Here is a 15,188-nt window from a genome sequence, read left to right on the forward strand (position 1 = left end):
TCGGTTGCAAGTCCTCCTTCCATGCAGAATCTTAAGGTCCTAGCTCATGTCCAAGGGACCAAAGCCAGCTAAAAAGTCAATAATCGATGCCTTAAACTTGAATTGTACTACTTCTTACTGGGTATTACATCAATTTAGAAGCTTCATCTGTGTTCTACTATGGTGCTTTTAGTGTCTCCGCATACCGCAGCACGCGACATAGCTTTGCAGACGATAAGTACATCCGTTAGACAGAGAAGAGCGGTCAATGTGACGATCTGGCTTTAAGTCGATTCGATAACAAATGACGAAAACGGACGGATTTCTCAGGTTTTTACGACATTTGAACAGTTTTCACATTCTCCCGTGCAACTCGGCAGCTAGTCATCCTTTCATGCAGAATATTAAGGTCCTAGCTCATGTCCAAGGCACAAAAGCCAGCTAAAAAATCAATATTCAGTACCTTATACTTGAATTTTACTACTTCTTACTGGCTATTACATCAACTTAGAAGCTTGATCTGTGTTCTACTATGGTGCTTTTAGTGTCTCAGCATACCGCAGCACGCGACATAGCATTGCAGACGATAAGTACAACCGTTTCAGAGAGAAGAGCGGCCAATGTGACGATCTGGCTATAAGTCGATTCGATAACAAATGACGAAAACGGACGGATTTCTAAGGTTTTTACTACATATGAACACTTTTCACATTCTCCCGTGCAACTCGGTTGCAAGTCCTCCTTTCATGCAGAATCTTAAGGTCCTAGCTCATGTCCAAGGCACCAAAGCCAGCTAAAAAGTCAATAATCGATTCCTAAAACTTGAATTGTACTACTTCTTACTGGATATTACATCAACTTAGAAGCTTCATCTGTGTTCTACTGTGGTGATTTTAGTGTCTCCGCATACCGCAGCACGTGACATAGCTTTGCAGACGATAAGTACAACCGTTTCAGAGAGAAGAGCGGCCAATGTGACGAACTGGCTTTAAGTCGATTCGATAACAAATGACGAAAACGGACGGATTTCTCAGGTTTTTACTACATTTGAACAGTTTTCACATTCTCCCGTGCAACTCGGCTGCTAGTCCACATTTCATGCAGAAAATTAAGGTCCTAGCTCATGTCCAATGCACCAAAGCCAGCTAAAAAGTCAATAATTGATACCTAAAACTTGAATTGTACTACTTCTTACTGGATATTACATCAACTTAGAAGCTTCATCTGTGTTCTACTGTGGTGATTTTAGTGTCTCCGCATACCGCAGCACGTGACATAGCTTTGCAGACGATAAGTACAACCGTTTCAGAGAGAAGAGCGGCCAATGTGACGATCTGGCTTTAAGTCGATTCGATAACAAATGACGAAAACGGACGGATTTCTAAGGTTTTTACTACATATGAATACTTTTCACATTCTCCCGTGCAACTCGGCTGCTAGTCCTCCTTTCATGAAGAATGTTATGGTCCAAGCTCATGTCCAAGGGACCAAAGCCAGCTAAAAAGTCAATAATCGATACCTTAATCTTGAATTGTACTACTTCTTACTGGGTATTACATCAACTTAGAAGCTTCATCTGTGTTCTACTATGGTGCTTTTAGTGTCTCCGCATACCGCAGCACGCGACATAGCTTTGCAGACGATAAGTACAACCGTTTCAGAGAGAATTGCGGCCAATGTGACGATCTGGCTTTAAGTCGATTCGATAATAAATGACGAAAACGGACGGATTTCTCAGGTTTTTACTACATATGAACACTTTTCTCATTCTCCCGTGCAACTGGGCTGCTGGTCCTCCTTTTATGCAGAATCTTAAGGTCCTAGCTCATGTCCAAGGCACCAAAGCCAGCTAAAAAGTCAATAATCGACACCTAAATCTTGAATTGGACTACTTCTTACTGGCTATTACATCAACTTAGAAGCTTCATCTGTGTTCTACTATGGTGCTTTTCCTGTTTCCGCCTACGGCAACACGCGACATAGCTTTGCAGACGATAAGCACAACCGTTTCAGAGAGAAGAGCGGCCAATGTGACGATCTGGCTTTAAGTCGATTCGCTAACAAATGACGAAAAAGGACGGATTTCTCAGGTTATTACTACATATGAACACTTTTCACATTCTCCCGTGCAACTCGGCTGCTAGTCCTCCTTTCATGCAGAATCTTAAGGTCCTAGCTCATGTCCAAGGCACCTAAGCCAGCTAAAAAGTCAATAACCGATACCTAAAACTTGAATTGTACTTCTTCTTACTGGCTATTACATCATCTTAGAAGCTTCATCTGTGTTCTACTATGGTTCTTTTAGTGTCTCCGAATACCGCAGTACGCGACATAGTTTTGCAGGCGATAAGTACAACCGTTTCAGAGAGAAGAGCGGCCAATGTGACGATCTGGCTTTAAGTCGATTCGATAACAAATGACGAAAACGGACGGATTTCTCAGGTTTTTGCTACATATGAACACTTTTCACATTCTCCCGTGCAACACGGCTGCTAGTCCACCTTTCATGCAGAATCTTAAGGTCCTAGCTCATGTTCAAGGGACAAAAGCCAGCTAAAAAGTCAATAATCGATACCTAAAACTTGAATTGTACTTCTTCTTACTGGTTATTACATCATCTTAGAAGCTTCATCTGTGTTCTACTATGGTGCTTTTAGTGTCTCCGAATACCGCAGTACGCGACATAGTTTTGCAGACGATAAGTACAACCGTTTCAGAGAGAAGAGCGGCCAATGTGACGATCTGGCTTTAAGTCGATTCAATAACAAATGACGAAAACGGATGGAATTCTAAATTTTTTACTACATATGAACACTTTTCACATTCTCCCGTACAACTCGGCTGCTAGGCCTCCTTTCATGAAGAATGTTAAGGTCCTAGCTCATGTCCAAGGGACCAAAGCCAGCTAAAAAGTCAATAATCGATGCCTTAAACTTGAATTGTACTACTTCTTACTGGGTATTACATCAACTTAGAAGCTTCATCTGTGTTCTACTATGGTGCTTTTAGTGTCTCCGCATACCGCAGCACGCGACATAGCTTTGCAGACGATAAGTACATCCGTTTTACAGAGAAGAGCGGTCAATGTGACGATCTGGCTTTAAGTCGATTCGATAACAAATGACGAAAACGGACGAATTTCTCAGGTTTTTACGACATTTTAAAAGTTTTCACATTCTCCCGTGCAACTCGGCAGCTAGTCATCCTTTCATGCAGAATATTAAGGTCCTAGCTCATGTCCAAGGCACCAAAGCCAGCTAAAATTTCAATATTCAGTACCTTATACTTGAATTTTACTACTTCTTACTGGCTATTACATCAACTTAGAAGCTTGATCTGTGTTCTACTATGGTGCTTTTAGTGTCTCAGCATACCGCAGCACGCGACATAGCATTGCAGACGATAAGTACAACCGTTTGAGAGAGAAGAGCGGCCAATGTGACGATCTGGCTTTAAGTCGATTCGCTAACAAATGACGAAAAAAGACGGATTTCCCAGGTTATTACTACATATGAACACTTTTCACATTCTCCTGTGCAACTCGGCTGCTAGTCCTCCTTTCATGAAGAATGTTATGGTCCTAGCTCATGTCCAAGTGACCAAAGCCAGCTAAAAAGTCAATAATCGATACCTTAAACTTGAATTGTACTACTTCTTACTGGGTATTACATCAACTTAGAAGCTTCATCTGTGTTCTACTATGGTGCTTTTAGTGTCTCTGCATACCGCAGCACGCGACATAGCTTTGCAGACGATAAGTACAACCGTTTCAGAGAGAATTGCGGCCAATGTGACGATCTTGCTTTAAGTCGATTCGATAATAAATGACGAAAACGGACGGATTTCTCAGGTTTTTACTACATATGAACACTTTTCCCATTCTCCCGTGCAACTGGGCTGCTGGTCCTCCTTTTATGCAGAATCTTAAGGTCCTAGCTCATGTCCAAGGCACGAAAGCCAGCTAAAAAGTCAATAATCGATACCTAAATCTTGAATTGGACTACTTCTTACTGGCTATTACATCAACTTAGAAGCTTCATCTGTGTTCTACTGTGGTGCTTTTCCTGTTTCCGCCTACGGCAACACGCGACATAGCTTTGCAGACGATAAGCACAACCGTTTGAGAGAGAAGAGCGGCCAATGTGACGATCTGGCTTTAAGTCGATTCGCTAACAAATGACGAAAAAAGACGGATTTCTCAGGTTATTACTACATATGAACACTTTTCACATTCTCCCGTGCAACTCGGCTGCTAGTCCTCCTTTCATGCAGAATCTTAAGGTCCTAGCTCATGTCCAAGGCACCAAAGCCAGCTAAAAAGTCAATAACCGATACCTAAAACTTGAATTGTACTTCTTCTTACTGGCTATTACATCATCTTAGAAGCTTCATCTGTGTTCTACTATGGTGCTTTTAGTGTCTCCGAATACCGCAGTACGCGACATAGTTTTGCAGACGATAAGTACAACCGTTTCAGAGAGAAGAGCGGCCAATGTGACGATCTGGCTTTAAGTCGATTCGATAACAAATGACGAAAACGGACGGAGTTCTCAGGTTTTTGCTACATATGAACACTTTTCACATTCTCCCGTGCAACACGGCTGCTAGTCCACCTTTCATGCTGAATATTAAGGTCCTAGCTCATGTCCAATGCACCAAAGCCAGCTAAAAAGTCAATAATCGATACATAAAACTTGAATTGTACTTCTTCTTACTGGTTATTACATCATCTTAGAAGCTTCATCTGTGTTCTACTATGGTGCTTTTAGTGTCTCCGAATACCGCAGTACGCGACATAGTTTTGCAGACGATAAGTACAACCGTTTCAGAGAGAAGAGCGGCCAATGTGACGATCTGGCTTTAAGTCGATTCGATAACAAATGACGAAAACGAACGGATTTCTCAGGTTTATACTACATATGACCACTTTTCACATTCTCCCGTGCAACTCGGCTGCTAGTCCTCCTTTCATGCAGAATCTTAAGGTCCTAGCTCATGTCCAAATCACCAAAGCAAGCTAAAAAGTCAATAATCAATACCTAAAACTTGAATTGGACTACTTCTTACTGGGTATTACATCAACTTAGAAGCTTCATCTGTGTTCTATTATGGTGCTTCTCCTGTTACCGCCTAAAGCAACTCGCGACATAGCTTTGCAGACGATAAGTACAACCGTTTCAGAGAGAAGAGCGGCCAATGTGACGATCTGGCTTTAAGTCGATTCGATAACAAATGACGAAAACGGATGGAATTCTAAATTTTTTACTACATATGAACACTTTTCACATTCTCCCGTGCAACTCGGCTGCTAGTCCTCCTTTCATGAAGAATGTTAAGGTCCTAGCTCATGTCCAAGGGACCAAAGCCAGCTAAAAAGTCAATAATCGATGCCTTAAACTTGAATTGTACTACTTCTTACTGGATATTACATCAACTTAGAAGCTTCTTCTGTGTTCTACTATGGTGCTTTTAGTGTCTCCGCATACCGCAGCACGCGACATAGCTTTGCAGACGATAAGTACATCCGTTTCACAGAGAAGAGCGGCCAATGTGACGATCTGGCTTTAAGTCGATTCGATAACAAATGACGAAAACGGACGGATTTCTCAGGTTTTTACGACATTTGAACAGTTTTCACATTCTCCCGTGCAACTCGGCAGCTAGTCATCCTTTCATGCAGAATATTAAGGTCCTAGCTCATGTCCAAGGCACCAAAGCCAGCTAAAAATTCAATATTCAGTACCTTATACTTGAATTTTACTACTTCTTACTGGCTATTACATCAACTTAGAAGCTTGATCTGTGTTCTACTATGGTGCTTTTATTGTCTTAGCATACCGCAGCACGCGACATAGCATTGCAGACGATAAGTACAACCGTTTCAGAGAGAAGAGCGGCCAATGTGACGATCTGGCTTTAAGTCGATTCGATAACAAATGACGAAAACGGACGGATTTCTAAGGTTTTTACTACATATGAACACTTTTCACATTCTCCCGTGCAACTCGGTTGCAAGTCCTCCTTTCATGCAGAATCTTAATGTCGTAGCTCATGTCCAAGGCACCAAAGCCAGCTAAAAATTCAATAATCGATACCTAAAACTTGAATTGTACTACTTCTTACTGGATATTACATCAACTTAGAAGCTTCATCTGTGTTCTACTGTGGTGATTTTAGTGTCTCCGCATACCGCAGCACGTGACATAGCTTTGCAGACGATAAGTACAACCGTTTCAGAGAGAAGAGCGGCCAATGTGACGATCTGGCTTTAAGTCGATTCGATAACAAATGACGAAAACGGACGGATTTCTCAGGTTTTTACTACATTTGAACAGTTTTCACATTCTCCCGTGCAACTCGGCTGCTAGTCCACATTTCATGCAGAAAATTAAGGTCCTAGCTCATGTCCAATGCACCAAAGCCAGCTAAAAAGTCAATAATCGATACCTAAAACTTGAATTGTACTACTTCTTACTGGATATTACATCAACTTAGAAGCTTCATCTGTGTTCTACTGTGGTGATTTTAGTGTCTCCGCATACCGCAGCACGCGACATAGCTTTGCAGACGATAAGTACAACCGTTTCAGAGAGAAGAGCGGCCAATGTGACGATCTGGCTTTAAGTCGATTCGATAACAAATGACGAAAACGGACGGATTTCTAAGGTTTTTACTACATATGAACACTTTTCACATTCTCCCGTGCAACTCGGCTGCTAGTCCTCCTTTCATGAAGAATGTTATGGTCCTAGCTCATGTCCAAGGGACCAAAGCCAGCTAAAAAGTCAATAATCGATACCTTAAACTTGAATTGTACTACTTCTTACTGGGTATTACATCAACTTAGAAGCTTCATCTGTGTTCTACTATGGTGCTTTTAGTGTCTCCGCATACCGCAGCACGCGACATAGCTTTGCAGACGATAAGTACAACCGTTTTAGAGAGAAGAGCGGCCAATGTGACGATCTGGCTTTAAGTCGATTCGATAATAATTGACGAAAACGGACGGATTTCTCAGGTTTTTACTACATATGAACACTTTTCCCATTCTCCCGTGCAACTGGGCTGCTGGTCCTCCTTTTATGCAGAATCTTAAGGTCCTAGCTCACGTCCAAGGCACGAAAGCAAGCTAAAAAGTCAATAATCGATACCTAAATCTTGAATTGGACTACTTCTTACTGGCTATTACATGAACTTAGAAGCTTCATCTGTGTTCTACTATGGTGCTTTTCCTGTTTCCGCCTACGGCAACACGCGACATAGCTTTGCAGACGATAAGCACAACCGTTTCAGAGAGAAGAGCGGCCAATGTGACGATCTGGCTTTAAGTCGATTCGCTAACAAATGACGAAAAAAGACGGATTTCTCAGGTTATTACTACATATGAACACTTTTCACATTCTCCCGTGCAACTCGGCTGCTAGTCCTCCTTTCATGCAGAATCTTAAGGTCCTAGCTCATGTCCAAGGCACCAAAGCCAGCTAAAAAGTCAATAACCGATACCTAAAACTTGAATTGTACTTCTTCTTACTGGCTATTACATCATCTTAGAAGCTTCATCTGTGTTCTACTATGGTGCTTTTAGTGTCTCCGAATACCGCAGTACGCGACATAGTTTTGCAGACGATAAGTAAAACCGTTTCAGAGAGAAGAGCGGCCAATGTGACGATCTGGCTTTAAGTCGATTCGATAACAAATGACGAAAACGGACGGATTTCTCAGGTTTTTGCTACATATGAACACTTTTCACATTCTCCCGTGCAACACGGCTGCTAGTCCACCTTTCATGCAGAATATTAAGGTCCTAGCTCATGTCCAGTGCACCAAAGCCAGCTAAAAAGTCAATAATTGATACATAAAACTTGAATTGTACTTCTTCTTACTGGTTATTACATCATCTTAGAAGCTTCATCTGTGTTCTACTATGGTGCTTTTAGTGTCTCCGAATACCGCAGTACGCGACATAGTTTTGCAGACGATAAGTACAACCGTTTCAGAGAGAAGAGCGGCCAATGTGACGATCTGGCTTTAAGTCGATTCGATAACAAATGACGAAAACGAACGGATTTCTCAGGTTTATACTACATATGACCACTTTTCACATTCTCCCGTGCAACTCGGCTGCTAGTCCTCCTTTCATGCAGAATCTTAAGGTCCTAGCTCATGTCCAAATCACCAAAGCCAGCTAAAAAGTCAATAATCAATACCTAAATCTTGAATTGGACTACTTCTTACTGGGTATTACATCAACTTAGAAGCTTCATCTGTGTTCTATTATGGTGCTTCTCCTGTTACCGCCTAAAGCAACTCGCGACATAGCTTTGCAGACGATAAGTACAACCGTTTCAGAGAGAAGAGCGGCCAATGTGACGATCTGGCTTTAAGTCGATTCGCTAACAAATGAGGAAAACGGACGGATTTCTCAGGTTTTTACTACATATGAACACTTTTCACATTCTCCCGTGCAACTCGGCTGCTAGTCCTCCTTTCATGCAGAATCTTAAGGTCCTAGCTCATGTCCAAGGCACCTAAGCCAGCTAAAAAGTCAATAACCGATACCTAAAACTTGAATTGTACTTCTTCTTACTGGCTATTACATCATCTTAGAAGCTTCATCTGTGTTCTACTATGGTGCTTTTAGTGTCTCCGAATACCGCAGTACGCGACATAGTTTTGCAGACGATAAGCACAACCGTTTCAGAGAGAAGAGCGGCCAATGTGACGATCTGGCTTTAAGTCGATTCGATAACAAATGACGAAAACGGACGGATTTCTCAGGTTTTTGCTACATATGAACACTTTTCACATTCTCCCGTGCAACACGGCTGCTAGTCCACCTTTCATGCAGAATATTAAGGTCCTAGCTCATGTCCAATGCACCAAAGCCAGCTATAAAGTCAATAATCGATACCTAAAACTTGAATTGTACTACTTCTTACTGGTTATTACATCATCTTAGAAGCTTCATCTGAGTTCTACTATGGTGCTTTTAGTGTCTCCGAATACCGCAGTACGCGACATAGTTTTGCAGACGATAAGTACAACCGTTTCAGAGAGAAGAGCGGCCAATGTGACGATCTGGCTTTAAGTCGATTCGATAACAAATGACGAAAACGGATGGAATTCTAAATTTTTTACTACATATGAACACTTTTCACATTCTCCCGTGCAACTCGGCTGCTAGTCCTCCTTTCATGAAGAATGTTAAGGTCCTAGCTCATGTCCAAGGGACCAAAGCCAGCTAAAAAGTCAATAATCGATGCCTTAAACTTGAATTGTACTACTTCTTACTGGGTATTACATCAACTTAGAAGCTTCTTCTGTGTTCTACTATGGTGCTTTTAGTGTCTCCGCATACCGCAGCACGCGACATAGCTTTGCAGACGATAAGTACATCCCTTTCACAGAGAAGAGCGGCCAATGTGACGATCTGGCTTTAAGTCGATTCGATAACAAATGACGAAAACGGACGGATTTCTCAGGTTTTTACGACATTTGAACAGTTTTCACATTCTCCCGTGCAACTCGGCAGCTAGTCATCCTTTCATGCAGAATATTAAGGTCCTAGCTCATGTCCAATGCACCAAAGCCAGCTAAAAATTCAATATTCAGTACCTTATACTTGAATTTTACTACTTCTTACTGGCTATTACATCAACTTAGAAGCTTGATCTGTGTTCTACTATGGTGCTTTTATTGTCTTAGCATACCGCAGCACGCGACATAGCATTGCAGACGATAAGTACAACCGTTTCAGAGAGAAGAGCGGCCAATGTGACGATCTGGCTTTAAGTCGATTCGATAACAAATGACGAAAACGGACGGATTTCTAAGGTTTTTACTACATATGAACACTTTTCACATTCTCCCGTGCAACTCGGTTGCAAGTCCTCCTTTCATGCAGAATCTTAAGGTCCTAGCTCATGTCCAAGGCACCAAAGCCAGCTAAAAAGTCAATAATCGATACCTAAAACTTGAATTGTACTACTTCTTACTGGATATTACATCAACTTAGAAGCTTCATCTGTGTTCTACTGTGGTGATTTTAGTGTCTCCGCATACCGCAGCACGTGACATAGCTTTGCAGACGATAAGTACAACCGTTTCAGAGAGAAGAGCGGCCAATGTGACGATCTGGCTTTAAGTCGATTCGATAACAAATGACGAAAACGGACGGATTTCTCAGGTTTTTACTACATTTGAACAGTTTTCACATTCTCCCGTGCAACTCGGCTGCTAGTCCACATTTCAAGCAGAAAATTAAGGTCCTAGCTCATGTCCAATGCACCAAAGCCAGCTAAAAAGTCAATAATCGATACCTAAAACTTGAATTGTACTACTTCTTACTGGATATTACATCAACTTAGAAGCTTCATCTGTGTTCTACTGTGGTGATTTTAGTGTCTCCACATACCGCAGCACGTGACATAGCTTTGCAGACGATAAGTACAACCGTTTTAGAGAGAAGAGCGGCCAATGTGACGATCTGGCTTTAAGTCGATTCGATAATAATTGACGAAAACGGACGGATTTCTCAGGTTTTTACTACATATGAACACTTTTCCCATTCTCCCGTGCAACTGGGCTGCTGGTCCTCCTTTTATGCAGAATCTTAAGGTCCTAGCTCATGTCCAAGGCACGAAAGCAAGCTAAAAAGTCAATAATCGATACCTAAATCTTGAATTGGACTACTTCTTACTGGCTATTACATCAACTTAGAAGCTTCATCTGTGTTCTACTATGGTGCTTTTCCTGTTTCCGCCTACGGCAACACGCGACATAGCTTTGCAGACGATAAGCACAACCGTTTCAGAGAGAAGAGCGGCCAATGTGACGATCTGGCTTTAAGTCGATTCGCTAACAAATGACGAAAAAAGACGGATTTCTCAGGTTATTACTACATATGAACACTTTTCACATTCTCCCGTGCAACTCGGCTGCTAGTCCTCCTTTAATGCAGAATCTTAAGGTCCTATCTCATGTCCAAGGCACCAAAGCCAGCTAAAAGGTCCATATTCAATACCTAAAACTTGAATTGTACTACATCTTACTGGCTATTACATCAACTTAGAAGCTTGATCTGTGTTCTACTATGGTGCTTTTAGTGTCTCAGCATTCCGCAGCACGCGACATAGCTTTTCAGACGATAAGTACAACCGTTTCAGAGAGAAGAGCGGCCAATGTGACGATCTGGCTTTAAGTCGATTCGATAACAAATGACGAAAACGGACGGATGTCTCAGGTTTTTACTACATATGAACACTTTTCACATTCTCCCGTGCAACTGGGCTGCTGGTCCTCCTTTTATGCTGAATCTTAAGGTCCTAGCTCATGTCCAAGGCACCAAAGCCTGCTAAAAAGTCAATAATCGATTCCTAAAACTTAATTTGTACTACTTCTTACTGGCTATTACATCAACTTAGATGCTTCATCTGTGTTCTACTATGGTGCTTTTAGTGTCTGAACATACCGCTGCACGCTACATAGCTTTGCAGACGATATGTTCAAACGTTTCAGAGAGAAGAGCGGCCAATGTGACCATCTGGCTTTAAGTCGATTCGATAACAAATGACGAAAACGGACGGATTTCTCAGGTTTTTACTACATATGAACACTATTCACATTCTCCCGTGCAACTGGGCTGCTGGTCCTCCTTTTATGCAGAATCTTAAGGTCCTAGCTCATGTCCAAGGCACCAAAGCCAGCTAAAAAGTCAATAATCGATACGTAAAACTTGAATTGTACTACTTCTTATGGCTATTACATCAACTTAGAAGCTTCATCTGTGTTCTACTACGGTGCTTTTAGTTTCTCCGCATACCGCAGCACGCGAAATAGTTTTGCAGACGATAAGTACAACCGTTTCAGAGAGAAGAGCGGCCAATGTGACGATCTGGCTTTAAGTCGATTCGATAACAAATTTCGAAAACGGACGGATTTCTCAGTTTTTTACTGCATATGAACACTTTTCACATTCTCCCGTGGAACTCGGCTGCTAGTCCACCTTTCATGCAGAATCTTAAGGTCCTAGCTCATGTCCAATGCACCAAAGCCAGCTAAAAAGTCGATAATCGATACCTAAAACTTGAATTGTACTACTTCGTCCTGGATATTACATCAACTTAGAAGCTTCATCTGTGTTCTGCTGTGGTGATTTGAGTGTCTCCGCATACCGCAGCACGTGACATAGCTTTGCAGACGATAAGTACAACCGTTTCAGAGAGAAGTGCGGCCAATGTGACGATCTGGCTTTAAGTCGATTCGATAACAAATGACGAAAACGGACCGATTTCTAAGGTTTTTACTACATATGAACACTTTTCACATTCTCCCGTGCAACTCGGCTGCTAGTCCTCCTTTCATGAAGAATGTTAAGGTCCTAGCTCATGTCCAAGGCACCAAAGCCAGCAAAAAAGTCAATAATCGATACCTTGAACTTGAAATGTACTACTTCTTACTGGGTATTACATCAACTTAGAAGCTTCATCTGTGTTCTACTATGGTGCTTTTAGTGTCTCCGCATACCGCAACACGCGACATAGCTTTGCAGACGATAAGTACAACCGTTTCAGAGAGAAGAGCGGCCAAAGTGACGATCTGGCTTTAAGTCGATTCGATAACAAATGACGAAAACGGACGGATTTCTCAGGTTTTTACTACATATGAACACTTTTCACATTCTCCCGTGCAACTGGGCTGCTAGTCCTCCTTTTATGCAGAATCTTAAAGTCCTAGCTCATGTCCAAGGCACGAAAGCCAGCTAAAAGTCAATAATCGATACCTAAATCTTGAATTGGACTACTTCTTACTGGCTATTACATCAACTTAGAAGCTTCATCTGTGTTCTACTATGGTGCTTTTAGTGTCTCCGCATACTGCAACACGCGACATAGCTTTGCAGACGATAAGTACATCCGTTTCACAGAGAAGAGCGGCCAATGTGACGATCTGGCTTTAAGTCGATTCGCTAACAAATGACGAAAAAGGACGGATTTCTGAGGTTAATACTACATATGAACACTTTTCACATTCTCCCGTGCAACTCGGCTGCTAGTCCTCCTTTCGTGCAGAATCTTAAAGTCCTAGCTCATGTCCAAGGCACCAAAGCCAGCTAAAAGGTCCATATTCAATACCTAGAACTTGAATTGTACTACTTCTTACTGGCTATTACATCAACTTAGAAGCTTGATCTGTGGTCTACTATGGTGCTTTTAGTGTCTCAGCATGCTGCAGCACGCGACATAGCTTTGCAGACGATAAGTACAACCGTTTCAGAGAGAAGAGCGGCCAATGTGACGATCTGGCTTCAAGTCGATTCGGTAACAAATGACGAAAAGGGACGGATTTCTCAGGTTTTTACTACATATGAACACTTTTCACATTCTCCCGTGCAACTCGGCTGCTAGTCCTCCTTACATGCAGAATCTTAAAGTCCTAGCTCATGTCCAAGGCACCAAAGCCAGCTAAAAAGTCAATAATCGATTCCTAAAACTTGAATTGTACTACTTCTTACTGGCTATTACATCAACTTAGATGCTTCATCTGTGTTCTACTATGGTGATTTTAGTGTCTCCACATACCGCTGCACGCGACATAGCTTTGCAGACGATATGTACAAACGTTTCAGAGAGAAGAGCGGCCAATGTGACCATCTGGCTTTAAGTCGATTCGATAACAAATGACGAAAACGGATGGATTTCTCAGGTTTTTACTACATATGAACGCTTTTCACATTCTGACGTGCAACTCGGCTGCTAGTCCTCCTTTCATGCAGAATCTTAAGGTCCTAGCTCATGTCCAAGGTACCGAAGCCAGCTAAAAAGTCAATAATCGATACCTAAAACTTGAATTGTTCTACTTCTTACTGGCTATTGCATCAACTTAGAAGCTTCATCTGTGTTCTACTATGGTGATTTTAGTGTCTCCGCATACCGCAGCACGCGACATAGCTTTGCAGACGGTAAGTACAACCGTTTCAGAGAGAAGAGCGGCCAATGTGACCATCTGGCTTTAAGTCGATTCGATAACAAATGACGAAAACGGACGGATTTCTCAGGTTTTTACTACATATGAACACTTTTCACATTCTCCCGTGCAACTCAGCTGCTAGTCCTCCTTTCATGCAGAATCTTAAGGTCCTAGCTCATGTCCAAGGCACCAAAGCCAGCTAAAAAGTCAATAATCGATACGTAAAACTTGAATTGTACTACTTCTTACTGGCTATTACATCAACTTAGACGCTTCATCTGTGTTCTACTATGGTGCTTTTAGTGTCTCAGCATTCCGCAGCACGCGACATAACTTTTCAGACGATAAGTACAACCGTTTCAGAGAGAAGAGCGGCCAATGTGACCATCTGGCTTTAAGTCGATTCGATAACAAAATGACGAAAACGGATGGATTTCTCAGGTTTTTACTACATATGAACGCTTTTCACATTCTGACGTGCAACTCGGCCGCTAGTCCTCCTTTCATGCAGAATCTTAAGGTCCTAGCTCATGTCCAAGGTACCGAAGCCAGCTAAAAAGTCAATAATCGATACCTAAAACTTGAATTGTTCTACTTCTTACTGGCTATTGCATCAACTTAGAAGCTTCATCTGTGTTCTACTATGGTGATTTTAGTGTCTCCGCATACCGCAGCACGCGACATAGCTTTGCAGACGGTAAGTACAACCGTTTCAGAGAGAAGAGCGGCCAATGTGACCATCTGGCTTTAAGTCGATTCGATAACAAATGACGAAAACGGATGGATTTCTCAGGTTTTTACAACATATGAACGCTTTTCACATTCTGACGTGCAACTCGGCCGCTAGTCCTCCTTTCATGCAGAATCTTAAGGTCCTAGCTCATGTCCAAGGTACCGAAGCCAGCTAAAAAGTCAATAATCGATTCCTAAAACTTGAATTGTACTACTTCTTACTGGCTATTACATTAACTTAGATGCTTCATCTGTGTTCTACTATGGTGATTTTAGTGTCTCCACATACCGCTGCACGCGACATAGCTTTGCAGACGATATGTACAAACGTTTCAGAGAGAAGAGCGGCCAATGTGACCATCTGGCTTTAAGTCGATTCGATAACAAATGACGAAAACGGACGGATTTCTCAGGTTTTTACTACATATGAACACTTTTCACATTCTCCCGTGCAACTCGGCTGCTAGTCCTCCTTTCATGCAGAATCTTAAGGTCCTAGCTCATGTCCA

Source organism: Schistocerca gregaria, unplaced genomic scaffold (genome assembly GCF_023897955.1).
Source record: "Schistocerca gregaria isolate iqSchGreg1 unplaced genomic scaffold, iqSchGreg1.2 ptg000378l, whole genome shotgun sequence".
NCBI lineage: Eukaryota > Metazoa > Arthropoda > Insecta > Orthoptera > Acrididae > Schistocerca > Schistocerca gregaria.